The sequence below is a fragment of the Eucalyptus grandis genome, chromosome 5 (assembly GCF_016545825.1).
Source record: "Eucalyptus grandis isolate ANBG69807.140 chromosome 5, ASM1654582v1, whole genome shotgun sequence".
Taxonomy (NCBI): domain Eukaryota; kingdom Viridiplantae; phylum Streptophyta; class Magnoliopsida; order Myrtales; family Myrtaceae; genus Eucalyptus; species Eucalyptus grandis.
Window position 1 is genome coordinate 30,862,763 of NC_052616.1, and position 6,051 is coordinate 30,868,813.

General features: G+C 35.2%; 1 protein-coding gene across 1 annotated transcript in view; it reads right to left on the minus strand.

Moving 5' to 3' along the window:
* The window catches only part of LOC104444879 (ABC transporter C family member 2), a 116,181-nt gene that overhangs the window by 40,591 nt on the left and 69,539 nt on the right, over positions 1-6,051 (minus strand). The gene's annotated exons all lie outside the window — the stretch shown is intronic.

The following is a 6,051-nucleotide window of genomic DNA, read 5'->3' on the forward strand; positions in this document are numbered from 1 at the left end:
ACAGTAAAGATTGTAAGTCTCACAATCAACAACGTCTCCTTAGTAGAAGGACTCAATTACAACTTGCCGAGTATCAGCCAATTGTGCGACACAGGTTTCAAAATCAATTTTCAAGAAGGAACATGTTCGGGAACTAGTAAAGACTTCTCTCAAACTTTCACGAGGCGAAGACATGGGAACATCTATCTTTTGGATATCAAACCAGAAAAATCTCAATGTCTAATTTCAATTCAAGAGGAAGCTAATCTCTGGCATCGAAAACTTGACCACATCAACATGAAGCAAATTGTCAAGATCTCTTCAAAGAAGCTTGTTCGTGAACTACCCAATCTGACATACCAAAAATCTGAATTATGCACACCATGTGTGTTGGGAAAACGAGTTAGAAGTTCTTTCAAACCAATAAATCAAGTTTTCATTAATCGTGTGATGCAGCTCCTACATATGGATCTCTTTGGACCAACTAGGACTCAGAGTATTGGTGGAAAGAAATATTGCCTAGTAATAGTGGATGATTATTCACAATTTACTTGGGTATACTTCATAGCAAGTAAGTCTGAAACTTTTTCTTATTTTATAAAGTTTGCTAAGAAAGTACAGAATGAGAAGGGGTATGTTATTTTGAGTATACGAACAAACCATGGAGGTGAGTTTGAAAATCAAGACTTTGCTAAATTCTGTGATGAATCTGATTTTCAGCATATGTTCTCCTCTCCATACACTCCCGAACAACATGGAGTTGTGGAAAGGAAGAACAGATCGTTGCAAGAAATGGCTAGAACACTTTTAATTGAAAGCAACATTTCTTCTCGTTTTTGGGCTGAAGCAGTTTCTACAGCATGTTATATTATTAATAGAGTCTTCTTAAGGCCTATTCTGGAGAAAACTCCCTATGAATTGTTCAAAGGAAAGAAGCCAATTGTTTCCTATTTTCATGTGTTTGGTTGCAATGTTTTATATTGAAAAATGCAAATGATCGAATTGGTAAGTTTGAAGAAAAATCAAACGAAGGCATCTTCCTTGGATATTCAATCACCAGCAAAGCTTACAAAGTATACAACAAAAAGACTCAATCTATGGAAGAATCGATGAATGTCAAATTTCAAGACCTTATACAAAATCAATCAATCCAAACTCAACCTAAAGAATTTGAACCTGCTCCAGACTCTACAAAGTCTAAATCCCCAGAAGCAGCTCAGACCTTTGAAAGTCAACAATGAATGAACGTTGAAGAATCAAATGAAGAAAAAGATCAGCAATTTGTTAGACCAACTAGCAACTGGAAGCACAAGTCCAGTCATCCCAAAGAACTTATTATTGATGACATTGATAAATGGATTCGTACAAGATCCAAAAGGCATGAAGAGTTTAGCGTTGTGGCTCTTATTTCTAAAATAGAACCCAAAAGCATAGAAGAAGCTTTAACTGATGAAAGCTGAATTGAAGCTATGCAAGAAGAACTCAGGCAATTTAGTATTAACAATGTCTGGGAATTGACTCCTAAACCAAAAGGTAAATATGTTATTGGAGCTAAATGAGTTTTCAGGAACAAGATGGACGAGAAAGGAAAAGTTCTAAGGAACAAAGCAAGACTCGTAGCCAAATGATATACGCAAGAAGAAGGGATAGACTATGATGAGACTTACGCACCAGTAGCAAGGTTAGAAGCAATTAGATTACTACTTGCTTTTGCTTGTTATAAGAATTTCAGATTATTCCAAATGGTCGTCAAAAGTGCATTCTTGAATGGATTTATCCAAGAGGAAGTCTATGTGGAACAACCTCCCGGTTTCGAAGACCCAAGGAAACTAGACTCTGTATTCAGATTGAAAAATGCGCTATATGATTTAAAAGCAAGCACCTTGAGCTTGGTACGACAAGTTAAGTAAGTTTTTAATCCAAAATGGCTTTGTTAAAGGTAAAGTAGACACTACTCCGTTTATTAAAAGAGAAAGTAAAAACTTTCTACTTGTTCAAATCTATGTTGATGATATTATTTTTGGATCACCTAACGAAAATCTGTGCAAGAAATTCGCTAAGTCTATGCAGGATGAATTTGAGATGAGCATGATGGGTGAACTATCCTTCTTTCTCAGACTACAAGTAAAACAATTGAAGGAAGGGACTTTCATTCATCAAGAAAAATATGCTAAAGAACTTGTTAAAAAGTTCGGTTTGGAGAATTGCAAAAAGACTGATATACCAATATCAAGTTCTTCGAAGCTGGACAAAGATGAAGGAGGAAAGAAAGTTAACTAGAAGCTGTACAGGAGTATCATTGGTTCACTTCTTTATCTTACTGCTTCTAGACCTGACATTTTGTTTATTGTTTGCATTTGTGCCAGATTTCAATCAGATCCCAAAGAATCTCATCTAAGTGCTACGAAACGCATCATCAAATACGTTGCAACAACCTCTAAGTTAGGTCTATGGTATCCTAAAAAAAGAGACTTTACTCTCTTTGGATACTCAGATGCAGATCTAACATAATGCAGAGTTGATAGAAAGAGCACCCCGGGCACTTGTCAATTACTTGGTAACAGGACAGTATCTTGATTTTCAAGAAAGCAAAGTATTGTAGCTCTTTCAACAGCAGAAGCAGAGTATGTGGCTCTTGGAAGTTGTTGTTCTCAAATCTTATGGATAAAACAACAATTAAGAGATTTTAGAATCGAAAATTCATGCACTGAGATCAAATGTGACAACACCAGCACGATTAATCTCACCAAGAATCCAATTCTTTATTCTAGAGCAAAGCACATAAAGATTTGACATCATTTTATTAGAAACCATGTTCTAAATGGAGAAGTCTTGATTCAATTCATTGACTCAAAGAATCAGCCGGCGGACATATTTACAAAACCACTGGAGAAAAGTCAATTTGAGTCTATTCGATCCAGATTTAATATCTTAAAGTCTGAAGAAGCTCAGATTCAGGGATAAAAGTCTAAATATACTCAGACTCAGAAGATCAAGAATTACGACTGTAAGCTATTTCAAATTTATCGTTTGGATAAAAACTCGAAAAGGAACGATTGTTTATTAATATGCAATTGATTGATGTTATCTTCCCAAGTTTTTGTAATTATAGCAATCATTCTTTTTCGAAAAAGAAGTTATCTTTTTGAAATGACAGTTATCCATTTTCAAAAAAGCAGTTATTTTTTAAAAAAATGGCATTTTCTATTTTTCCTTTTACGACGATCTGTATACCCCGTTTCGATTACCTTATATACTGATCGTCTTCTTCACGAACTCTAGAAGCAAAGAACTTCACTTTCTTACTTTTTCTTTCTAGTTTAATTCTTAAAGTTTTCATCTTTCTCGCGAATCAAGTTCGGAAACTCTCTCAAAGACTGTGATAATGTCTTCTCAAAGAAAGTCCTCAAGGATTGCAAGCAGGGGACCATAGCATATGCGTGAGGGTCCTACGCACTTTGACCTGACCGAGGAAGAAGAATCTCCAAGGCAACAGCAGAGTCCACAACATTCTCAACTGCACTATTCTCCTCAGGCTAGACCACAGAATGTTCAGCAACAACAAGCAGAGGAAGAAATTATTGAGGATGCCGAACCTGTAAGGACTTTTAAGCCCGCTTTTACCTTCAAACTCTACTCTGCCTTAAAGGATGGAGGTTCTCCATTGAACTTTATTAATGAATTTTTGAAAGAAAAAGGGTACTGAAATGAAACCCATTTTTTAAGAACGACGGAACGTTTGGGAATCGCTTTTGCGGGCTCGGCAGAAAGGGCTTTTGCGAATATCCCAAGTGATCCACGTGTTGGAGGACTTAGTTAACCTTATGGAAATGATGATGAAAAGATGTTCACTCATTTTAAGCCTAGAATGGGTGTTGCTGCGAACATTTGAGGAAAAAGAGCAGATCTGTTTCGTTTTGAGGAACATAAGCGACTTTACTCTAAGTTACTGAAGCGAGGGGTGATGAACCCAAGGAGTGTGGATTTTGATTTTCTCGACTCTCTGAACATGAAGTTGCGAGAGAAATTTACTTTACTTCAACTTGAACGATTTTGCTCTGAGACAACAGTGGCTCATCCAAAACTTATTGCGTATTTCTATTCAAATCTAAGCTTTTTGGATGCGAATAGATTTTCGTTCAGTGTTAGAGACCAGGATTATGTAGTTGATATGGACACTCTAGCTGATGTGATTGGAGTAGAGAGAGGGATATTCCAATCAATTAGTGTGTCTATTGGTCGTGTGACTGTGGAGCTTGTTCGGGATGGAATGACAGAAGGCCGGATTTCGTACTTAAGGATGAATGCCTCAAATGTCTTGCTTCACAAGATTGTGATTAACTATCTTAGACCCAAATCCACATCAAAGGCTGACGTCTCCAATTCAGAAGCGAAGCTGATGTATGCTATCAATGCTGGTAAAAAGTTCTTTCTGCCACACACTATCATGTTTCACATGTATAGATCAATGGTGAAGGACAAGGGCCAACTTCCTTATTCAGCACTTGTTACTCAGCTATGAGGCTTGGAATCCATGGTACAGACGCATTTGCGAAGATCAAGTCTTTTGGTAATAAAAGATGCACTGTAATGACTTAACCTGCGTGCAATCCTTCAAAGATGACCATGATAATACATAATAAAACGTTTTGCTAGAGTTGGTTCATTTCCTAGCCTATAGATTAGAAATGATGATTGATTTATTGAAATGGTAAAGAGTACAGAGACATTTAAGCAACGATTATGGATCTTTTCTACTAATACGAGGAGGTAAAGAAATGGCACTTGTCATTGTAAAACACACTGACAACTGATCTCATACTTTAGTGTTCTTGCCATTGTAGGAAGTAAGATTAGTCAGAAATGTCGAAGGAAATCATTCAAAACCATCAAGCTCAAATTTGACACCAAAAGAGAGAGAAAGCCCTCAATTTTAGTTATTGTCATTTATCTAGATCTTTCAAGGACTAACTTGCAAAAACGATTTTTTATGCATTCATATTCATTTTGAGATTGCATCGGCATTCGTTTTAATGATTTGAAGAATTTTCTTTTTGAGACCGCTTTATGAAGGATTAATTATTCTTCTATTGTTTCTAAATAAAAGATTAATTTATTCACCAATTTGCTTAATTGATGGGATAAATAATTTTTTTTGACATGTGTGTCAAGTCCAAGTAAAAATATTACATTGATAACATATAAACTTGTGAGCTATCTAAAATCTCACAAGTACTAGACTGAAAGAGATGATCTTGAGTTTTAATTTAGCAATTTAAAGGATTGGACGAGAATGACCTTTAAACAACACAATGCTAAAATAAAGAAATTGACATACTCTAAACTGAAAAAAGTTAAAAATTTGTGAAGAAGAAGCTATAATTAAGATCTTGTTTTCTAATTTTTTTTTCTAATACATACGTTTCAGCAAATTTTTTAATTTAAACTTTCAAGCCGCTTGTTTCCATTTTATAAATTTTGTCTGATTTGTTCTATCCTCAATGGGCTATAACCCCAAATAAAACTAATACATACCGTGATGATACATGTAAAGGTACATTATCAATATATGTTAACTAGTAATTTTCCTAATGTAAATTCTACAAATTTTCACATTTCTGCATTCCTTTGAAATCCCTTTGCTGAGCTAATACACTCTCATAATTGTTCAATGAATTGATGCCTTTGAAGAGGGAGCTTCTTATTAGTTTCATAAGCTTTAGTGAAATACCGTGTATCAGTTTTAATTTATAAGATTTATTCACTTGAATTGTAGTGTGTAATGTATGAGTTTTTATTGCACGTTCAAAGGTACATGGAGCGTCACAGGCTTATGAAGTTCATTTATCAGTTTCTCATCGAACAATTTTTATCCATAGAGAAGTCAGCCTGCGCGATTTGAATTTCTTTTCGTCAGAGTGAGAAGCATATGCAGCAATTTTGAAGTAAAGTTTATTCATGATTTATTTTTACCGCTTCTATTTAATTTCGCTTTTTCAGTAATAAGACTTAAACAAACGTACAGCGAAAACGAATCAGAATATCAATGTAAACTCTCTCAAAAAGAAAAGA